General features: G+C 38.3%; 1 long non-coding RNA gene across 1 annotated transcript in view; it reads right to left on the reverse strand.

Annotated features, from left to right (window-relative positions):
* Positions 1-3,015: 3,015 nt before the first annotated feature.
* The window catches only part of LOC140843820 (uncharacterized), a 53,353-nt gene continuing 32,065 nt past the window's right edge, over positions 3,016-24,303 (reverse strand). The window contains exons 2-3 of the long non-coding RNA XR_012121778.1: positions 4,578-4,661; positions 3,016-3,125 (exon numbers count right to left, since the gene is read on the reverse strand). This is a non-coding gene — a long non-coding RNA (uncharacterized lncRNA). The remainder of the gene's footprint in view (positions 3,126-4,577; positions 4,662-24,303) is intronic.

A 24,303-nucleotide genomic window follows, 5' to 3' on the forward strand; every position in this document is an offset into this window, starting at 1 on the left:
ACTTTGTACATTTATATGTTTCTGGTAAGACCAGCAATTAAAAATATAACAAAATCTGAGTGCCTACTGTGTGAAAACACTCTGATCGGCCTTGAGAATTCAAGTGATTGAACACAGAGTGCTCAATATACCTATAAATCCATCAGAGGGATAGAAAAATAATCATAAAGATACAAAGAAAATAACAGTACAAGACAAACTGAAGAATTTTTTTAAAGCAGTGGGACATCAACCCAGCCTTGTATATGGAAGATGTTTCTTGAAGGAAGTAACACTAACTTGAATTTTCAAGGGTAGCAGGAGTTAGCCAGGAAGGGACTGGGAAGGTAGAGAAGGGGGAAGGCAGAAAAACATAAATATTCATATAATATACATATACACACAAATATTTTAAAAGATAAAATAAACAACTGGCACGTAAGAATTCTCCTCTTATAAACAAGCAAGGTAGGATTTTCTGTACAGAGTTCCTAGAGAATGGTATGAATATTAAAGAAAACTATATCTCCTCTAATAATTTGTAACACATTATATTCATACACACTTTAACATTCATCAGCCCTGAGAGGTTAGAAGAGCAAGTATTTTTATTTCCATTTTACGAATGTAAAATAAGAGAATTCAGAGAAATTAGGAACTTTATCAGAGGTGACCTACCTGCCATCGGATGGGGCTCAGATCAGAAACTAGGCTATCCAGACCCAGTTAAAAAATCGGGCACTTATTTCATTGCAGTGCACCACATCTACTTTGTGCATTCTGTTCAATATATTTAGTTCTTTGCTCCATTTTTTAAATGCACATGATATAATTATGGATTTATGAAATACCAGAATAGATACAATTGATTCTTACTTTTTGCCCTTGAGCTTACTGAACAAATAGGGAGCAAAATTATACCCTTACTCAGACATTATTGCTTTGTTGATTTTCATGTTTCCCAAAATGAATAATTTTTGTTGTTCTACCACAGTCATTAAAAGAAATAGAAGATCTGATCCGCGGAAACATTGCGAGTGTCGCAGGGAAGCCTCCTAGAGGACATGCCAGCTATTGATATTCTCTCCTCAAGCCAGAAACTGTCTCCGGAGATCCATGCAAAACAGAATTGCAACAAAGACTGGAAAACAAATTGACGGAATCAGAGATGGCTGCAGACCTGTAAATAGCTTTTCACACTGTTGCCATTTCAGTTTGGATTATACTTAGTTTAGCAAATTAATGGAAAAAATCTAGCTTTATTTCAGTGTGTTTAACTTTCCAGTTGAAGACCAAAGGGTAGGTTTCCACACTCAAAATGGCTCCTTTTGGTTGCTTTGTTAAAAATTACAAAGCTCTTTCCCCGAAAAAAAAAGGCCCATTCATTACATTGCAGTGTTAAGAGCAAACTCAAAGGAGAATGTGTGACTTTCTTGTATAGAAGTTTTAATATTTCCATAAAGATCCTCTCTTTGGCTCTGCAAGCATTTGCCTTTCATTTTGTTTCACTGAATTAGGCTGCAAAGCACTCGAGCATGAAGCTCTTTGTCATCTCTAACCAGGCTTACATTGATGCTGAGTATCCATATTCCTCATCTTAGTATATTAATCTATACATCTATTCCACCAAAAAGAGAACTCTCTTATTTGTTATGTAAAAAGACAAGCCACTTCCGTAGCCCATTTGCATACAGGTATGGTTAAAAGTAGATTTGTTTCCTCAGACCTAAAGCTGGCTTCTTTAGTGGCATTAAACCAAAGGAAAAATGAAATCATACTATGATTTTTATGGTGGATTATACTACAACCATGACAAAAGCAGGCCAGTATCTCAGCTTTTATTTATTTAAATATAAACAAATTTTAATACAAAGAACTCTAGACCAGTATAAGCAAAACTTTTGCATACACATCACCTCAAAAATGCAAATCACACTATTAAATCACTGCCTGCTACTAATTTGGGTCAGACTGCCTTCAGCCCAAGCAGAGGATTTGCTGGGGTGGTTGAAGGATTTATGTGAGTGGCCAAAAAATACTTAATTTTCCTCCAAAATATTATTCTTCCAAATATTAATGAGAGACATGTACAAAATAGGCAATAAAGTAATTGAGAATTTCAGGGTCAGAAGGTCATAGCTATTGTTTATACCACATTGTCAGTTTAACCTTTCTTCAATGTTCTTGCATTTGAAGCATGATAATTAATATGTACTGAAGGCCCTCTCCTGAGTCATAGAAAGTTTTTAGGTCTCTTTTTCAGGTTCTCTTTCACTTTACTCTGATTCAGAGACATCTTCTTTACTAGGAAGACTAGATTCATCCTGTCCCACAGTCAAAAACTGAAAAATAGTTTTTAATGTTTTCCCTTTACCTTCACCACACTTCCCCACCATATCTAGCTACCATTTTTCAACCTCAGAAGTACAAAACTGTGAGCCTCCAATTACAGATAACCTTGCTTACATCTTGCACATAATCAAAATTTTCCTGCCCTGTGCAATTGTATTCCATCCCCAGTTTGATTTCTTTAATTGGTCCCATGTTTTAAAGGGGCTCTCTTCAACATTTGGTGCTTGATAGACCCCATGGGTCTTTGTTGCTGACAATGCTGCTGCTCTCTCTATACCCGATTTATAGTCAGAATCATATGTGTCCCTAATGCCTTTGTTTTTAATGGAAATTTGATGAGGAAAGTTCTCAGATTTCCTAAAATATTCATCATAAAATAACTCCCTGTCCCAGGATTGTGTTTTAAGATTGGTTGGCTGGAGTATAACTTTTGTCCATCCCCATATTTGTTGAATATAAAAATCAATGATGCCACCATTCTGCACATTTATCTAATGTAATAATCAATACCAATACCTTTCCTGGTATTTACTTAATAAAATAATCAATAACAATACTTGTTTGTTTATTTGATGCTATTGATCAGGGAAGAAGACCATGTCTATGGGCTTTATCCACCCTATGTACATTCAGACTGGGCCACCTACTGCTAATATCTCCTTTCTTTTTCCTACTTACCCACTCTCTAGACCTGAGCAGAGAGAGCATCTTTCCTCTGTGCTATGGAAGGTGAAAGTCAGTAAATTATCATTTGTTGTGAAGCAGCCAGCATTGATTGATCCTCTCTATGCACACTGTGAAGGAAACAAAGAAATATAATGTGATTTACCCCATATTTGTTAGAGCGCTCCACCAACAGATAAGTCCCAAGATCCTGATGGCCTAATATGTAAGTAGGTAAGTTAGTTACATACCATCTAACCATATAATATGGCCATTTCTGGTTGGTGAAATACTTCATTTAATACTTCAGAGACCTAAGCATCTTCCATATTACAGATCTACCCTCTCCTAGAATCTCACAATCTTCTGCATTCAACCAACATAAGGGATAAAAAGCATGGAAGAACATGTGTGTAGGATGTTTTAATAAGACCCAGAAGCAGTATTCATGACTTCTGTCTATATTCCTTTGGCTAGGACTCAGTCCACATCTAACTGGAAGGCAAGGCAAGCTGAAAATATGATCTACCTATATGCACAGGAAGAATGGATTTGGTAGTTAGCCAGTCTCTGCCACCATCTCATCCTTGAGTTGCTTATAATTCAAAGAGGAAGACAAGATGAAACATGAGAAGAGAAAGTCATTAGAGACTGGATTAGTCAGTTAAGGCTTTCTAAGGAAAGACCTCCAAATATATTCGTATTCATATAGAACTTGGAGATAAACTAGAAGATCCATCCCAAGTAAAACAATACAGTATAAGCAAAAGCAAAGGTAGAGAGAGAGGCCTGCTTTGGGCAGAGGAATATGAGGGGCCTGTTCTGACAATTGCCTAGTTTGTGCCAAGAAGTAGAGAACAACATACCTGGCTAAGGAGACTAGGATAAAACTACCTTGGCAAGCACCATCAGTTCTGCCACCTTGAATACACATTTGCACTGCATTAGGATTCCTTTGACCTAGCCAAAAAGCCCAGTGTACTTTATCACTGTTTTCTAAGTAATCTCTAAATCTCAGTTGACATTTCTAGTGTGAGTTGAAAATGTTGACATTACCTAGAGGGTGTCCCTCACTAATTTCAAGTTTCTCAAAGAACAAAGAAAAAACAAATAGCAAAGAGATCATGATTAACCTAAGTAACCGTCTCACTTGTGAATTAAACTACAAGTCTTTGTAATACAACAAAGCTAAGAAGTCACTGAGAATCAGATGTTCCTGACCGAGGACACATAGGAGATAATTAAACAACTTGACCATGGATAAGGAGCTACAGCAAAATAAAAGTGGAAATTAAAAGCCAGTAGTTCTTTCTTTGGTTCAACCCCTCAATACCCACAGAATTAGGGGGACCATAGCTCTACTCAAATCTTCCCTACATATTAGGAAGCCCCTAAATGTTCATTCACATGTTGTCCACAGAATTCACATGCTAATGTGAATGTCCATATAAATTCACAGATGTCCTTATAAACATGTGTTTCTGAAACTTTGGGGAAGCAGTCTCTGGTTACCACAGGAACACAATTCTGCCCCCACCTATTCTGATACTTGCTCCAATATTCCTAAGTGCTCCAACACTCACCTTGTTAAAATGAGAACCACATCTTCAACTCCAACATGTTTTATTCTGCATGATGTAATACACAAATCAGGACTGTCCTGTCTCCTTGAAGAAATTTTAAGGGCGTGGTTAGTTTCTTTTAGGGGATTTTGAGTCATTTTGAAAATCCAAAGGAAGCTATGGTTCCTGTCTCCACAGAAAAATTCACATAAACATAGAAGGAATTTCAATTACATGTGAATGAGGCATTCCTAAGAAAATCTTATAATGTAAAATCCCTGTTTTTCAGCTACAATTTCCTACAGGAACACCATAGATTCCCATGGGCAGCACAGCACAGTGGTAAAGACTATCCATTTCCTATAACAATTCAAATTTCCCCATTTTACAGACAAGAAAAAGGATACATAGACATGCTAAGCAACTTGCCATTACCCATCTTTAGGAAATGACAGAGCAGGCCTGGAAGCCAATTAGTCTACCTCCAGTGATCCTGTACATAATACACATAACCACAGGGAGATACTATCCCCACTACCAATCCCTAGGTAATAATACATCCCTTTAATGGAAAAAAAAAGAAACCCTCCTATCCGTGTTCCTGATACACCCTCAAGGGAGTGAGTGTTATACATCACTCGTACTTAATTGCCTGCCATGCACTTTTACAGGTTAGCAATGGAGTTTACCTTCACACATTCTTAGGAAGAATTCCTTGAAAACCTTAGGCAGATGTGGGACCAAATGTTTTATCTCCCTCCTAAACTCAAACCAGCTTACTGGGTTTCTTCTCTTGCTAATTATTAAACCATAAATATGGAGGTGCCATACTTCCTTATTTTAATCTCCCTGACTTGCAGGCCACACATCAAGACAAAGTCCTCCTGGACCTTCTATTGTTTTACACTCTCCAGACACTCAAAGGAAGAGTAGAATTCTCTTAATTTGTACAGCTCCAGAGTCCCCGGGGTTTGCAGTTAGACACACCACTCATCAGGGGAAGACTAAAATCAAAGCTCTTTCAGTCCAAGTCAATAAAAATCTTCTTTAGTTTTCAGTTTAAATGTCCTCTTGTTTTTATGAGACTAAAGCTCAGGATCATGTCAAACTAAACTGGGAAACTTAAATGTTTTGATTGATTTGCTTATTTTCTACAATCTTAAGCAATCTAATATCCCACACTTATTAGGTCAACTGTGCTGTAATTCACAATAAACGTAAACATTATTTAACACTTTTAAAATTTAATCCAGATGCATAGATCTTAAAAGGTATATTTATCAAGAGGTCCCTCCTATCAACTCTCCAGAGGCTAATGGGTGTCTTTATATTATTCCAGACCACATATCTAGCTGTAACCACAAGGGGAAGTTAAAGCTGATTTTCACCCCACCATTATCTCTGTCACCACTTCTCAATCTACTCTAAATAAACACATATGTAAAAATTCCATTCTTACTATTGAGTACAATATAAAGGCCATATCAAATTTCCATCAGCCACCCCCAAGCTATCCCAAATAAACATGTAAAACTAGTAAAAAAACATTTTGTTTGCCATGCTAATTACAAATGCAACTTTAATACAGTTTTCTTAACAGGCTCTACTACCTTCCAGACTGAAGCTCCAATTGATGCCAAACATTCTCAACAGCAACTCTATGGCTTAATTCCAAATGTTTCTGACCTATAGGAATTGGTTGTGGGACCTGAATTTAGACATTACTCGAGTAGTATGAAAATTCATACCCAAGAAACTCACACATAAACTAGTCCAGTACTACTCTTGGATGAAAGTACCCCAAAGTGCAAACAAGACCCCCCAGGAAACAAATCCAAGTGAAGATGAGCTCCTAATCCAAAATTGTAAAACATGGAAATCTATAATCCTGAGAGAGAAATCAAATGCAATAAATAAGGGTATTTACAGCTGAGAAGAATTTTAAGGTACTGAAGCAATCTAAAGTGAAATCTTTAAAATAAATATGTTAATAACATTCTACAAAGTAAAGGAAGGAAAAGTATTAACAAGACAACAGCAAGATGCTATGAAAAAAGAACAGGCAGACTTGAGAAAGAAAAAAAACTTCTAGAAATGAAAACCACAGTCTTGGCAATAATCAACTAATGGTTTAAACAATAAGCTGGATATATCTTAAAATAAACTAGTGAGCTGGAAGGCAAAGAACTAAGGCAATCACCTGGGTTGTGGAAAAAAATTGGTTAAGAAACACAAAGGACAGAGTGAAAAGTTTTAGTATACATACAATAATGGCTCAGGGAGCAGGAAAAGGTAATTAGAAAAAGCAGTATTCAAAGAGATAATGTGAAGATGTTTTCAGAAATGAATAAAGGCATGAATCATCAGATTTTAAGCACACAGTGAGTTCCTAACATGATATTTTAAGTTATACATCAGTGAAACTTCAGAGAAACAAAAATAGAGACAATTTTTAAAGCTACCTGGGAGAAATGACTATTTACCCTCAAATAAACAACAATCAGACTGACAGGACTCTTATTGTCAGCCGGAACAGATTTCAGAAAACAAAGGGGAAATACATACAAAGTTCTGAGTAAAATAACTGCCAACCTAGAATTCCTTACCCAGTGAAACTGGCATTCAAAAGCATGAAAGTAAAATACATTTTTAGACTACAAAGAATAAAGGAGTTTGCTATTCATAGACCCTCCTCTTACTGAAAGAACCACTAAAAATTAAAACTTGAGCCAAAAGCAAATCAAATCACAGATGGTTTGAAAAAAAGAAGTAATAGTGAAGAAGTAATTTGGCTTTCATTTTCAAATCTAAATAAATATAGACTTTGTAAAAATAAATACAATCATAGTAACTTATATTGAGGGGTCACCTAAAAGTACAGTGGACCTAAAATATGAGGACAATAATATGAAAGATGGGGTGAATTCAGTGGAAAATTAAAGCATTCTAAGATTCTTGCTTCTTTCAAGAAAATGAGAGAAGGAAAATAAATGAAGTAGCTTTAAGAAGAAAAGGTAATGCCACCGTTTGTATTTGGATTATGAGTGGGGGACAGGTAGTTAAGATTTCTTTTTTCTAAAGCTTCTCACAATAAGACTATGTTCTTCTCAAATGAGATTAATATAACTTTCTTTAAATGTATTTTTCAAATATGTTTTACACCCACTAGAAGATATGAGTTAGCATTTTTCTAGACATTGAAAGAAAATGGCTTTGGTTCGGAACTGAAGAAAGGCAACCTGTTGTCCTCCTTATGTGCTTGTGAGCCAGTTCACAGATAATTAATTGTGCTATTTAGTTTCCAAGATCAATACTTGTTTCTGTGAGTGACCCCAAACTCTGGAATCCTCCACTAAAGTAGACAAATTATCTCAGTAATTCCATTACTTTATAGATTAAAAATAAAAATAAATATTTGCCCTAAGAATTCAAGTTCTAAAAGCCTTCAGGAATAGTATCTCTTATACTTACCTCCAAATTTTTCTTAAGTAACCCTTTCACATTTCCTAGAGGGAAAAAATCACTAAATAATAAGTGTTAATTATAATTTATGAATTAAATAACCATCAGAATCAATGCTGCCCCCTCACCAAGGAATTGACTTGCAAATCACCTGCAGAGTCTACTCTCAACTGAGAAAAAAAAAGGTACATATGTAAAAATGACACTCTGGGGATTTATTGCACTAACTAGCCACTGCTATCTCAAAGAATCATTTCACTTGAACACAAGTTGCTAAAATAATTTTTTTTTGTTTTTTGTCTTTTTGAGAGACTAAATTGCAACCCACAAAGACAGTTATTAAAGTCTAAACAGAAAACGTTTAGATTAAATATCATGCTCACATTCAAGAACTGTTATAATTGGTCCATTAAACAGTAGCATTGCAGTGGGGTCTATATTTTTATTTGCTTCATTACTTAAAACTAAATAGCAGTTAGCTATGTTACAACAGTTAAAGAGTCTACAGTTCACATTGTTGATGTTGAAATTTCACTTTGCATCAACTCATTGGGAATTTCTCCTATTTTTTTTAATTGATTAAGTGATAGATTCTCTGCTCTTAGAGCAAGGTTTTTTCAAAAGGAAATTTGGAAAGAATCCAGTGAATAAGGTGTTTGTATTAGTCAAAATATAATGGGTTATAAGCAGTAACAATTTCAAAATATCAATAAAAACAAAGGTTTACTTTTTCCTTGTGCTACATATCCATGGCTGGTTAGCCATGGATCTGCCCTACATCAACTTCCCCTAGGACCTGGAGTGACAGAAAAGCCTCTCTCTGGGACAAGGCAGATCTCCACAGCAGGGAGAAAAAAAAGATATTGCAAACCATGAGATGGTTCTATAAGCTTCTGTGGGAAGTATCATCCGTCAACTCCACTCTTATTTTATTGGCCAAACCAAATCACATGACCAAATCTACCTCAACAAGGAAAAAAATGCATAATCCTCCCACAGGAAGAGACACCACAAGAAAAGGTGCCAGAATATATGACACACAGTCATACAATGCACCACAGTGACTTTGCCAATACTTTCCATAAAAGTGAGGAAAGAATAATTTCAATATACTATTTGTTTTCCAAGGCAAGATTGGTCCTGTTTCTTTAATGAAAAGAGAAAGTGATTCTTATCTACGAAAAAAAATTCCATGTAAATTATACTTTATACTTGGCAACTTGAACCACTAGGTAATATGACAAAGAATGAACAATGTTATTCTCACCTGAAAAACAAATTTTGGTTCAAGATTACAAAAAATAAATTATACTCTGATTTTCTACTCAACAAGGAATGAGAGGAAATAGAATGTCCACTGTAACACAGAATTTTAAAGGACATTATCATTATGAAAAGAAATTTTCCAGAGAAGTCTTTGAAGGGCATTTCAGTGAAAGAAGCTAACGCTTAAATTTCATTTTGCATAAGGGATGGAGAATATGCTTAAGAGGAAGAAGCTAAAAAAGTGAAGCTTAAACTAATTTTGACAATTTAACACTGCCAACATCAATTGCCTCTTCAGGCACCTTTATGGTTTGTACCTCAAAAAACTTGAGAGGTTTCAGAAAGCTAAGAGTATTCATTTTAAGTCTTAAAAATGTTCTGGTGTCATAGACAATGTTAAGAAATCTCAAAATTGTAGAACACATTGTCAGTATTTGAGACTGATCTTTTTTGTTTTTATTTGAGGAAATAATTTTATCACATTAGTTACTTGATGTGGTTATTAGAGCAAGGTCAAAAATAAGAAGCCACGTAAAGCCATTTCCCTGGTTTAAGTATCAATAATGCCATAAGTAGCTTTGTAAATGTGTTTACCTCTGAGACCCTGTCTCTTCTATGACTGTATGCCAAACCCAAAATTAAATTGACATGACCCCAAAAGGGCTCCCTAATATTCAGATTCAGAAGACTATATAGAAACTTTCAGCACCATAATCGGAATAAAAGCCAGGAATTAAAATAAATTCAAGTGTGTAGCTCACCCACAAGCCCATTCATTCAATAAACATTGTTTGAATCCTGTTAATAAGCAGTTCTGCTCATTCTCCTACAAAATTTAACATCTGCCACATCAGCTTTTCCAGAGTACATCCTGTAAATTGGTAGTTCTGAAGGACTTAATTGATGGTTATGTGACAAACAGATCCCGTGATCAAGGGAGTTTGAGAAACGTTGAGTTAAACAAAATAAGTTTACTTATGAAAAATTCTCAAAGCTATTTTAAAAACCAGTGTACCAAGGAACCCCAAGAGAGAACTGTAGCATGCAGTGTTTCCCAAACATATTTGACCAGTGAGTCTTCTTCTGTGTTTTGAGGGCATAAAGTGGGGCTGTTGTTTCATGGAATACACTTCAAAAACCTTCTGAATTAGACTCTTTCAGGTGATGTTCACATTAGATTATTATTGTAAGTATTATCTAGAATTAATGCTTTAGTCATGACATCTCTTCAAAATTACTGAATCACTCCATTTAGACAAAAAAAATGATTAATTAGACAGTAATAACCATTACACAGCTGATTCAACCATTATGCTGAAGATTTTCCTTTTTTCTCCATTATCTTAAAACCAAATTTAAAGAACTTTTTGACAATGTGATCAATTGCTATATTATCAGGAATTTATAAATAGAATGAAAAGGGAAAAGCACAAATTAATCAGTGAATGTTTTCATTACCCATACCATATTTCACCATCCTATCATAGGGACCCAGTCAATGAGAACCCAATCCCAGAAGTCCCTTCAATGACACTGAAACAATATATATAAATGACAAGGAGCAGGGGTTTTTCCCAGCAAAATCATCTGGCTGAAACAGACATTGCTCACATTTTGTGAGAAGGCACCAATCTTGATTCCCTTCAAGGATCAAAGGAGTCAACAGTTGAGATGGTGATAGTGAAGAACACGAGATCTGCCTTCTTAGCTCATTTGGAGAGAAGGAACTGGCATCAACTGACCTTTCTTCTTGACCATGGAAGTATGGTATAAAAGGCAAACTGATGCCACGGATCTCTCGTTAATGTTGTTGTAGAATTATCAAGGCCTGTTGGTCACCTGGTCAACTGGACTCCTGGCACCTGTACCTCTCTCAGCCTGTTCTCAACATAGCATCCAGGGTGATCCTTCGAAACCTCAGATCACATCACCTCTCAGCACAATTGACCCTCTATTTCCCTCAAAGTAAAATCTAGTCTTCACAAGAGTCTATAAGCCCTTATATGATCTGGCCTTCCATTCCTTCCCAAACCTCATTTCCAATTATTATTCCCACCGCCTCACTCCACTCCAACCCCCTTGCTGTTAAATACTCCAAGCATGCTCTCACCTCAGGGCCTTTGCATGAGCTGTTCCTTCAGCCATGAATGCTCTGCTCTCAGAAAATGTCCACGTGGCTCACTCCATCTCCTCTGTCAACTTTTTGCTAATGTGCCACCTTGTCATGTCAAGGAGGCTTTCCCTAACTACCATATTGAGTACTGCAAGCTTGTCCTCCACTGGCCCCTACTGTGTGCCTGCTTTCTCTTACCCTGCCCCATCACTTTCTCACTTATCACATAATTTACTTACTTGTCATGTCTATGTTTTAATTCCCCACTAGGATTTAGAAAATACAGAATCTTGAAAAGTGTAGAAAACTTTTGCAATTTTTCTCCACCTTTTGTCCCCAGGCCCTGGAATAATACTAGCACATAGTGATTGCTCAACAAATACTTGATAAGCAAATAAAGGGTAGTTAACATAATGCATTTTGGTTACACAGACTAGATTTGAATCCCAGCTCTATTGTTTATTAACACCGGCATAATCTTCAGTAAGTTTCGGTGGCTCTCCAAACCCCAATTTTCCCACCTGTGAAATGAGGACAGCAATACCTAACTCACATAGTGCAATGCCTTGTATAACTCAATAAACAGAGGCCACTGTTGTGCATTGTGGAGGCTTCCACATGCAGACAGAATATGGAAGCAAATGACCAGGGGCATGCTTTGGGGTAGGGGGTGGTATTATGCTGGAATATACAAAACAAAGAGAGTACTCAGCTCGCTCACGTATCTCTGAGTGCATACATGTAAAGCCAACATGTATTAAGGATAAAAATGGACATAGTTTGACCAAAATGATCATCTACACAGTGGATTTGTTGAATAATGCAGGTAACACTAATTAAGGTAACTGTCCAATATGATGGTTTGAAAGTCAGAGTGTTGCTCTGTAGACTTCAGAAAATTGTTGGTATGCAATATAAAGTATTTTTCTTTTTAATAATTCAGAATTAATGCCTCTATAGTACATCAGTGTTATTCAGATTGCCTCCACTTTGTGCATTTTGGAATGTTGTTGTTGACTTTGCACTTGCCTTTCTTCCCTGTGTCTGTTAGTTAGACAGGCCTTGGCAGCAGTGAAAGACCATATGGCGCCCATCCATATGGATGGGCTGGCTGGGTTTTAGAATCCTATTCCCCACTGATGCTCCTGTTGTGTGAACAGAATAACTTCTATTTAAGAGCAGAAGAGGTAAGATTCCAGCCTGGCATATTGTGTCAGTTAGAAAATGTGTTCAATTGTGAGTAGCAGAGACCTGAGAAACAGGGTTTAAGCAAATTAGGTGTGGTGTGGTGGATCCACGACCTCATCATGGACCTTCCATCTTTCTGTGCTGCCATCTTTGACTTGTGGCTTCCTTCCTCAAGGTTGCCTCATATTCACAAAGTGGCTACTGGAACTCCAGCCAGCATTTCCTCATTCCAGGTTGGAAGAAAGGAAAAGACAACAAACAAAGAGAGCATACCAGATGAGCCATCAGCTTTTTTTTTAATGGAGCTTTACCAGAAGACCTACACAATAACTTTTCCTTACATCTCACTGGCTAGAATTTAATCATATGTCCCTCCCATCTTCTCAAACATCTTTTAGCTAAGCACCATGCCACCTTAATGAAATCAGGGTTCTATACAAAAAAGAGGCAGAGACAGTGAATATTAAGTATCTAGCAGTCTCTTGTCCAAATAAATACTTAACTCCTGCAATAAACAGTAGAGAAATATGACTAACATAGCTTCTCAGTGACTTTCTAGTTACCTTTGCATCAACCTAAAAATTAAAATCCTTCCCTTAGTTCTCCAAATGGCAGTTTGCTGAGATTATCTTTTTAAAAAGACAATCCTTATATTGGTGTCTACCCCACCCCACCAGGACTCCAGGTCAGCCTTTGCTGACCAGGCCTCTGTCTGGGTGACTGCATAGGTGATTCCAGTTATTCCTCATTGCACTCTGCAGGAGGAAACACTTCTCAGAACCCCATCATTAGGATCATCATTGCTCCTGCATTGCTCCAGGATCCAAAGCCCCCTTGGGTGACCAAGAACCCTGTCTGCCTTTCACCCCTACATAATACATCCTATGGAATTGACATTTGGGGAGCCATATTTGGTTTTCACTTAGGAAACTCTTTAAGAATCTGTTAAGCACTCATTAGCTCTTTCAGGTCACCAGTGAGCAATTTTGGTACATTTCACCCTTGCCAACAAGTTCTGTGGATACCATTCCAAAGACTAATTTACTAAATGGTCCCTCAGTTGCCTGGAAGAGTTACACAGCTTCAGAAAATGCTTGACTTACTCCCATGAAGCAGCCCATCCACTAAGAAAATCTGACTGCCAAATAAAAAAATTATAAAATTCCTGCTGTTGCTAATTATTTTCTAATTCTTCTTGAGGAATGGGAATGTATGAAAGTCAGGAATTTGTTCTAAAATCCAAGTGGGTAGCCACTTGGGACAGAGCCATGAAAACAATACATATATACATTCACCTCACATCATTCCCTCTCTTCTAAGTCCAATGCTTTCCTTTTGTTCTCTAAATAAAATAGAACTTATAATACTATAAGAATGATAAGCCTTAATTTTTGGTCTGAATTCTTTTCCTCCTTCACGGAAATGGCCCCTTGGAGCTTTCAACTTGTCAGATGTAATCTGTTCTGGCCACACAGTCTTGAGAGGACGACAGCCACAGAATCTGTGGTGTCAAATAAAAATTGCATAGAACGCAGATGCAAAGGAGTCACAGAAGGGATAATATGATGTTCTCCCTCCCTGAGAAGGCACGAACAACACACTGGACCTGGAAGGAGCAGTTGCTACAAATGACATGGGCCTCTGCGGACAGAGCTTCAGCTGGCCACACAGACAATTCCCAAAGGAGGCACGTCCTCACGTCTTTCTTGTCACTCCCACCGATACACTCTGGAAAGGCCAAATTGCCCTTCATCAGGATATGCTGATTCAGACAGACAGCTAAGCCGAGATGGCTTTGGCAAATACACTACATGGGTTGAAATGAGTTCCCCTGTGGTCTCCTGCCCTGTTACTGCTAAACTGAAACCAGAGGAGCCCAGAGTTGCTAAGAGATAGTTACATTGCTGTGGAAGAATTTACACAATTGGCACCCTCAGGCAAGTAGTGCTGAATCTGTCAGTATTCAACATTGTGTAATTTTTTCAGCTATTTCTTCATTCCAGCCTATAATGGAGTACAGCATTCTCTCCACAATTACAGAGTGGGCATTTACAGCACTGCCAGTTCTGAGGAAAGGCAAAGACTGGCTAGCAGATGTGGGTTCAAGGGCTGACCCCAAGGACAAAACTGGGAAGAAGGCAAATTGGCAGAAGTGGGACTGCAGACAGCTCCAGGAAGAGACAGGAAAGGAATCTGAGAGGAGGAGAGGCAAGGCAATGACAGAAAGGAGGGGATCTCCCTAGAAACCAGGAGTCATGACAGCTCGGGTCTGAAACTTGCAGAGCAATCCAACAGTGCGCTGGATACAGGAATAAAGATCAGGGTTAAACAGCAGGACAAGACCAAGATGTAAGGCATGTGTTGCACAATTTGCTCTTCCCCTTCCCTGCAATCAGAAAAATTATCACCTACACCTGCCATTGATGGAGCAGGAGCTCATTGGGCCTCACACACCTTTGTCACCAGTCATGGGATCAGAGGAACATCTGACTCAAACACAGTCAATCCATCAGCTGACCAGTGGCCATCTGATTCTCTCTCTCTTGAGAATTTAAAAGGTATGCTGATTGCAGCTAGACAGATGGTGTGAGGCACTAGATCTCCAACGTCATAGAGAATTGGGGCCAGAGTCAATGCCATAACAACCCAAAGTCACATGCAAGCCAGAGTTATAGGGGAGCAGAAACTGAGAACCTCTGAAGGAAGTTGGTGTGGAAAGAAGAACAAGGATATGCAGACAGTAGCAAAAGCAAGAGACCATATGTCCCCAGAGCAAAAGGGAGACGGGGAGAATAGCTCTCTGATAGTTTTCCAATTCCCATGAGGTCTAGAGGTGATTTCCTCAGTCGAATTCTCTGAGATCCCCTGCACGCTCATTATCTAACCGGAAGCCCTGACCCTGTGTGGTTCCCCACATTCAGCATATACTCCAATGCTGTCATGAGCCAGTTGTTCCAAACAGATTCTTAGGATTGCAAAGGAAGCTCACGCAGGCCACAATAAGAAAAACTGATTTACCACAAAGATACTCATGATGTCTTATCGTGAGTCCAGGACCAGAGAAACTTCTGAGGACCAAAACAAGTTAGGAACCCACTAGTCTCTGCTTTTCTCGGAGCATTGGCAGTCCCTCTCTGTGCCCTGCACCATTCTCCTCTCTATACCAACTGGTTTATTCTTCCCCTCCACTCTGTGTCGCTTTCCTCTACTTCAAAGATTCTGTTCCCACATACCTTTTGCTTCATAACTTCAGCTTGCCAGAACCTTTATGACCCTAACTTAGCTCATGGCTTCTCTTTATAAATTCCTTCTGTTTCAGATCCCACTCCTAATGGTGTTTTCTAGTTCTACTTCAAAATAGGAAATATAATTAGCCCTGCTCATCCTTTTGCAATAGGTCATGGGGCTGGCCAGTTGCTCATTTGACTATTCTTGGATCTAAGCCTACCCTTTATATAACCCACTCCAGCCAGTAAAGCAGAACCCCACAGTACAAAACAGCAATCTGGCCTGCCCATCAGAAGGGGATCTGAGCATGGCAGACACTGCGATAGACATGGTTAATATGCCAAACCCTCCCTCCCACAAATATCCTTGAGATACAGCCCACTGTTTTCCAAGAAACAATTAATAATGTGATAAGGCAGTCTATCTTGTGATATTAACAATAATGTCATTTATTTTATTTTATTCTTTTACTTTTCAGAAGTTTCTAAATCTCCCATAAGCAATAAGTCCTACTTTTATAACCAGGAATATTTCATGTATTAAGAAAACAGATATAGCACCATTTATACCACAAATATCTACTGAGCATTATTGAGCATCAACCATGTACCAAGCTCTGCACTGAACACTGCAGATAAAGCAGTGAACCCAAAAAAAGGACCTCTCGCCATGGAACATGGGTGATCACACAGTTCACCAGCAGCACATCAGGACACTTTTGAGAGTGAAAATGGGTGCTATTAAAAATCAAACCAGGACAAAACTGAGTAAATCAGGGTATATGGGGAATATTTCTATTTACGTATGCCAGCTAACACTTCAGCATTCCTGTGTTTTTAAGCAGAGTACTACCAGATGATATAGGGCCTCAATGATCCCCTCAAAAATTTATATCTAAATCAGAAAATTCAGAGAATATGCCAGCCAGGTATCCAGGGACAGGGAAGTCTGTAACAGTCCTTCAAATCTCAGCATCTTCACTGTATCCTTTGGAAAACATCTAGGGGTTCCAGTTCAACCAGGAAAGGCAAGGAGAGGGGAGAGTGAGGTGGGGGTGGAGAGGGGAACTAGAATTTACTGACCACCTAAGAGGTATCAGCTACAGTGTTGGGTACTCTCCATACGTAATCAAAATTAATCTCATGACAACTCTGTGATGTGGGAATTATTATACCTATTCTGCTGACGAAGAAACAAAAAAAAGCCAAGTTACACTGGTCATTTCTTCCATATCATCAATTTCTCAGCTTATGCCAAACAGAAATACAGGAAATAAGCTTAACTGGATGCTGTTTCTTGAAGCATTTCTCATGGTCCTTATGTAGGTGGTATCTGGATTTGCCATGTAATTTGAAAGTGAAATTGTTGAAGGCAATTAAAGGAAAACTTTTGAAGAGTGGATATAGCCCAGGGGAAAACACCCAATATGCTGAAAAGCATTTGGAACTAATTTCCTATCAGTTGAATCAGAAGAGAATAATTTCATTGATTCCACATTGGTTAGCGAGGACTAATATCATCACGCCTCAAACTCTGATCACGTTAATGGGATTTGACCTGGATCAACTTGTCCCAAAGCTTGAAAATGAAAAAAAGTAGATTTTTCTGGGAGCATTTTGCTGTGTGTTGGGGCTTTTCCAATTGTTAGAGTCTATACGCATTGCCAAAGGAAAGGCACTCTGAATCAAAAAGTCACAGGGGGAGAAAAGATTCTCGAAATAAAATCTCCTGTCAGTTGTTTTTCACTGCCCTGTGTTAGCAAAGTTCATCAACAGCCTAATATTAAAAGAATGTCAAAAAACATAAAAGCAGCATGGAAAATCATATTGTGTCTAGGATGTGTTTTATCTCTGCTCCAGATCACAACTGATCTGAATTTGGACCAAATGTTTTTGGAGGAGCCACATTGAAGATACTGTAATTGGAAGACCGCTGAAATAGAAAGTTTCTTTTTACCCTAACATCTTTCTTAAAAAAACTTCCTAATGATGTGTTTTTGAAATGCTGAAATTAAAGTTCAAGCTAATGTCATTATTGTACTTAAAACTGGAGAAGCGAGGAAATGGAAGAATACAATTTAATGAGGAAAAGAACTTTAAGATTTGGATGTTTGTGTTCAGAACATAAGTAAAATGGGTAGTTTCATTTAATGTAAAAGGAAAACAAGATCCTTTTGTCCCAGAAAAGTAACTGATGCATCTATTCCAGTGCATACACTGTTCTTTACCTTTAGATCTCAAGGCTGCAACTCAAGACAGTGTTTTAAAATACTTAGCGTCTTTATTCTCATTCAGTTTTTCCATTAGCTGAGAAATAAAATCTTCCTTCATGTTGCGTAGCTGATAACAAAACCTGGCTAGCACAAAAATGCCCTGCTGAATTCACAGTCAGCTGTGCAGAGCTGAATTGTATAGACATAAATTCAACTACTTACTGTCTTGCTGAATTATGGATTTTAGAAAACTTTAATAATGAGGAAAACAGCTCCTATTCAATTTTACACATAGAAAACATGAAATACGAATGGATAACAAATTTTGTTGGGAAAGTTAAATTGTAATTTTATGATCATTTAGAAGTCTAGATATCTTCGCAAGGACAAACCCCCAAATTATCTACATGTTAGTAATCTTGGAAGTGTGTAATTTTATTTTTAAGTGGTCAAATCCTCCTTTACCTACAACTTCAGGTTAAAAACTTTTGTTACTTCCACATCCTTTATTTACTTTCTGGATCTACAAAAAATAACAGACCGTGTGTTTGCCACTTTCCTTCAATTACTCAGTTGTTCAGGAGACTGAATTATCATCAGAATCACTGATTGTAAATTCCTCAGTAGAAGGTGAATCTCTTAAGATCTAAAATGTATTCCTCTTTGTACCTTCCAGGGCCCTTTGTAAAGTTACAGGCATGAAGCAGGCCCTCAGAAAATGTTTTCTAATTGATTTGAATTTGTATGGTAAGCCCAAAGACTCACAAGAATTCTTATATTTATTTGTTTATTTTTAAATAGTCGATCCATTTAGATTTGCTGATAGCCCACCAGATGTCACTCTGCTAAGAGATTAGAGTAAATCAAACAGTCTTCATGCTGCGGCAGCAACCGGCCTAGTAGGAGGGAAACAAATAAGGAAACTGGGAGTTATAATGCTAAGCAATAAATACCAAACATGAGGGAAGCATATGAGAAGCAACTAACTCATTCAGAGGACTCGGAGCTTTGGTAGGAGGTGATATGTATGCTGAAACTATGAGCACCAGCAGTGAAAAGAGTGGGGGAAGGAGATTCTAGGCAGATGGAAAAGCATACTGCAAAGGTCAAGACCTAAGAGAAAGACCTCGCATTAGGGAACTTCAAATGGCTCAGTAGGGCTGGAGAATGGAGTGTCTGGTAGGTAGGGGCAAAGAGGAGACTAGAACCGCTCCCCAGTAGGGAGCTTTGAGGGCTTTGGGCACCAGGCTAACTCCTTTACATACAAGCTTGGAATGCAAATTTTTATGCTTCTGTGTTGTCATCCGTTGCACAGAATTTGGACTTACCCTAGCCCCCATTACGGAGCCATTGCTCAGGCCAAGAGAAACAAAAAAGAGTTGCTTTAAAATCTGGTAAAACAATTCAGCAGCTGTTTTTCAGTCCAAATGGTTTTAACAGATGGACACAAACACACATATACTTTTCCTACTTCTATCTCTCTTTCTTTCCATCTCTTAATCCTCATTAGATTCTGATCCTAAGCATATAAACTCATCCAATGAAAGGGGAGAGGGTGTTTAAGGGGAGACAGGTATAAGACAATATGAATTTTGCAAAGGTAATTGTGGGTACACTAACCACATACATCTACCCATTTAGCCCCCAAACTATTATAAAATTAATCAAATCTATCTGTTCTATATTCTGAATCCACATAGAACCAACTTTCAGTCAGCTTTTACTAAATCATAAAGCATAGCACTAAGATTGCTTTTTCATCAAATGGATATATCCACAGTAGGTCTTTACTCTTGAGCAAATAAAATGATCTAAACTTTCTGATGAGCAGTTTAACAAAACATATCTAAATCTTTAAAATTTCTCATACCCTTTTATCTCAAATTTTTACTTCTATGAAGCTCCTCTTAAGAAATAATTAACGGCATGTGCAGAGAGCTTTGGCTCAACATCATCATGTTTTGATAATCATCGTGATGCACATTCTAACAGCTAAACATTATCAAAAAACTTTCTCATTGTGGCCAATTTCTGGCTACCAACATGAAGTCACTGAACACAGAATTAGGAAAAGATACACATATCAGCTCAACACACCACTGAAAAAAAAGCACATGGAGGTCTCTGTTTCCTTCTTCAGAAATTACACACACACACACACACACACACACACACACACACACACACACACCACTTCACTCAAAGCCCATTGGTCAGAAATAGTCACATGACCTTCCTATCACCAGGGGATCCAAAAGGAGAAAACTAGACTTTGATGAGCACAGAAATAATGTTCTCCACAAAGACAAATCCTTGGGCTTTCTTTTTCAGTTACGGCAAATCCATCATAGATTTTTCTTAAAGATTATTCTCTCACTAAAAGAAATTACTCCACTTGAGTTTCAAATTAATAATTATTTTGTCTCAGTTTTTACATATATAATACACAGATACAAAGAAAAATATAAAACTATTTCATGATGGGTTTAGGAATTTTTTCTTTCACTTGTCTTTTATAAGTTTTCTATAATAAACATTGATTGTTTTTATAATAATGAAAAGTCTTTTTATGTTTAATGTGTGCATATGTATGAGTGTAGTTCTTAAATAATTCCTAGAAATTCTTCTTAATTTGACTCCACGATGAATGGGGGAGGCAGAATACACAATCATTTGGTTACCAATTTTCTGATCATTTCCAGTGCCTGTCTCCCTGTATCTTTAGAAGTTTCTCTATCAGTTTGCCTGAAAGCCTTACTGGACATTGTCAGGTCAAGTTCCTTAGAATCTAGACGCTCTCACAGGTCTCTCATTACTCCAGTCAAACGCCACAGCATCCTTCAGATCACTGCGCCTTAGGCAAATCTGATTAAATCCTCTCAACTCCTCCCTCAGCCACTGGTTAGTGTCAAAAATGGAAATATGGATATTATTCAAGGAAAATATTTTTTCCTGATTCCCTCCATTAAATTGTTTGAAGAAGACAAATATGTTAATAAAAAAATTTGGTAGTCAATTCTCTGATTTTATTTTCCTTCTTATTACCATGATCTGAAATTTAACCCTCAGGGTACATAAGAAGTTTTTCTCCATCTATGAATACCCATGGGTTGAGAGGATTACTCAACTGGAAAAAATAAAATAAAAACCTAAATGAGCAATGTGTGTGAGATTACTAATAAAATGTAAGGTTCTAAATAGATATAAGGTATTATTACTAGATTCTAGTATACCTAATATTCATTTGTACTTAGTCTACATGAGTTTTCTAAGAGAGGTTATTACTTATACACAAACTTCTATGTATTTTAATATCATCCTTCAGCATAATGCATTCGCTCTTGATCCCCTTTTGTATTGGAATAATAAAGATTGACATCTACATTTTTAACCTAGAATAAATTAATTGCATTCTGTCTTGATTGTTTACTTGTAGTCCAAGTTACTTTTCAATGTGGATTCTAAAATAGCAAGTGCATGAATCCAAATTCTTCTATTGAAGGTAAAAGTAAAGCATGAGAACAAATATATAAACATTTTAGAGGCTGTTTAACACGACTTTATTACCACTGCAGTGTTCCCCTACATATCAGGTAACCATATCCCAGCACTGAGAGTTCTGTCAGATAATGCAGGAATATTCACCGAGCTGAAAAGAGCTGGAGTACGACATTAGATTACAACTTTCATACACAGGGGAAGTACATCACAGCAATGCCTTTTTTCCTTTTATCTGCTTCCCCTTTTCCTTCAGGCAAAAAATATAAATGAAAAATGCCTTCTACCTTCAATCAAATACCAAAGATAAAATGCCACCGATTGCTTGCTTGACTGCTTACAATGGAGGTATAACAAATGTAAATCTATTTCTGCAGCCAACAGAAAAGGGAGGCTGGAAAGGGGAGAAAGGGATTAGAAGAGCTTTTCCTCAGTAGCATTTCTGAGACTTCAAAATGCTCTTAGAAGGTACTTAACAACAAAATCAGGTTGATGCATTGTTGTGGCTCAGAATTCTGTTTCAGTATATCACAGCTGAGTGAGGAGGCTAAGGTGCTGGAGTGGCATTAATGCATTGCCCACAGATATTTCAAAAAACTTTTCATTGTAACACTTTTAAAAAGCCTTATGAAAATCCTCCAGCCTGCCACAAGACCTGAGTCTCCAGGGCCAGGCCCCCCGTGGAGAAAATCAAAGCCCAGGTCACAGTCTCAGAGGATCCCATCAAGTTGATTTCTGAAATTCTCCCTCCGCCCGGCTTCCACCCTCCTGCCCCCAGGCTCTGGTTTCAATTCCTCTCTGGGGCAGGAGTGTATGTAAGAGACCCTCTCGTCGTCATTAAGGCTCCGTATGTCTCCCTATTGTGCTGTTTTAGTTCCTAGTCTCACTCCTTTGCTGAGGCCACAAATGCCCAACCCTGAATACTAACACCCACTGAGGCAGCCCCAATGCACCACCACCACCAACACCGAGGGTTCAGATCCTGCTCAACTGCTGATGAGGAGAAGAGGAGCAACGTGAAAAAGAGCATCCTTCCTCTCTTCCTGTTCATTTGACTAGGCTGTGGGGCCCAGTTGTTTGCCCAAACACCAATCTACCAGTTGCTACGAAGGTATTATTTAGATTAACATTTCAGTCAGTAGACCTTGAACAAAACAGGTTGTCCTCCATAACGTGGCGGTCCGCATCAGCAGCTGAAGGCCTCCAGGAACAAACTGAGGTGTCGCAAGGGGAAAGGAATTCTGCCTCCACCCTGCCTTTAGACTCAAGAGGGCAACATCGGCTTCCCCAGAATTCCCAGCCTGCTGGTCTGTGCTACAGATTTCAGACTCTCTGTCTCCCACAATTACATGAGCTCATTCCTTCAAACACATGTATTTTGGTTCCTATTGGTTCTGATTCTCTGAGACTAAACATTATCGAAGATCCTGACTAATATACGTTCCCCAGCAGCTTTCCCCTCTTCGTGGGCAGCACATGTGGCCTAAAAAGTGGACTTGTTCACTCAGGATCCCAATTTCCTCAACAAATGGGATCCTCCAAACCTCCTGGGTGTAGGTTATGAAGCCCGAATCACATGACTCCACTCTGACCAGCTCCTGGGGCCTTTTACACCGACTCACACCCTAAAGCGTGAAAGGAAATCAGTAGCGAGAGAACTCTCCCTTCTGGCCACGTTGCTGCCACAATGACCCAGTGACCAAGGGAATTTGGCTCCTCTCCCAGACCCAGGAGACACTTTCTCTCTCTCTCCCCTTGGTCACTGCTCCTGAGGAGCCGGAACTCTTCTACTTAGTGAGACTCTGTCATCATAGGACCAGTAGGTAGGTCGCTGCTGGACATGTGTTTCTGTGCACCACATACTTCACAGCAGTTGAGCCTCAGTATAGACAGGGGTTTCCTGCAAACTCGAAAAATGTGAGAGTTCGTTCCCCCTTGGGCATTAAGGAACAAACTGCGCGTGATTCCATTTCTTTGCTTGCCATGGAACAGGGGTTTGCACAAGAGAACAGACCCGAATTCTGCCTGGAGGCTTTTCATTTTCCATGGCTCTTTAGTGTAACCTCAGTTGCTCTCTGCAAGCATAAGCCAAACTCTGGTATCACCTTCTAAATTCCTCATTAGTAATTCAAAGTCACGAGTCTCCAAGACAGGAATGAAGGTGCCCGACGCACACCCTTTCTATGACCCCTCGGTGTGTTTTATTGTTCTTTGTGTTTAAGAGCCAAACCAGGTTTCCTTACATTTTGTTCCTCGCTGTTCCCCATTTTCTCTTTCCCATGTTCCCTTTCTTTGTTTCATCTCCTTCCAATATGGATTTAACCTGAATTATTCCAACAACTGCATTTTCCTTCAGTTTCACATTTAGTCTATAGACCAAACCTCAACAAATTTCTTCTCTCTTCACTATATGCTGGATTTTTTTCTTTTATATCATGATTTCATGGGCAATCTGGGAAAGCTTGAATTATTAGTAGTCAACTGGCTTATCTATCTCATCTACATTTATTATCTTTATTCACATATATAACAGGGCAACACAATTATCTGGGAAATCAGCTCAGCTTCTCCCAAGGTACAGGAAAGAAACTGCAAGATACCCTGAGAGAGTTAAATTTATCATGGTAACTTGGAAATAACCAACTACAACTGCTCCATGGAGGCCCAAGAATCAGTTAATTACTACAGCTTAATTAATCCAAGAGACTCTAACTGAATGCCCAGCTGGGCTGGGAAAATAATCATTAAATAACCAAAGGTCTTCCAGAAGCCAGGAGAAT

This window comes from Manis javanica, chromosome 10 (genome assembly GCF_040802235.1).
Source record: "Manis javanica isolate MJ-LG chromosome 10, MJ_LKY, whole genome shotgun sequence".
NCBI classification, from domain to species: domain Eukaryota; kingdom Metazoa; phylum Chordata; class Mammalia; order Pholidota; family Manidae; genus Manis; species Manis javanica.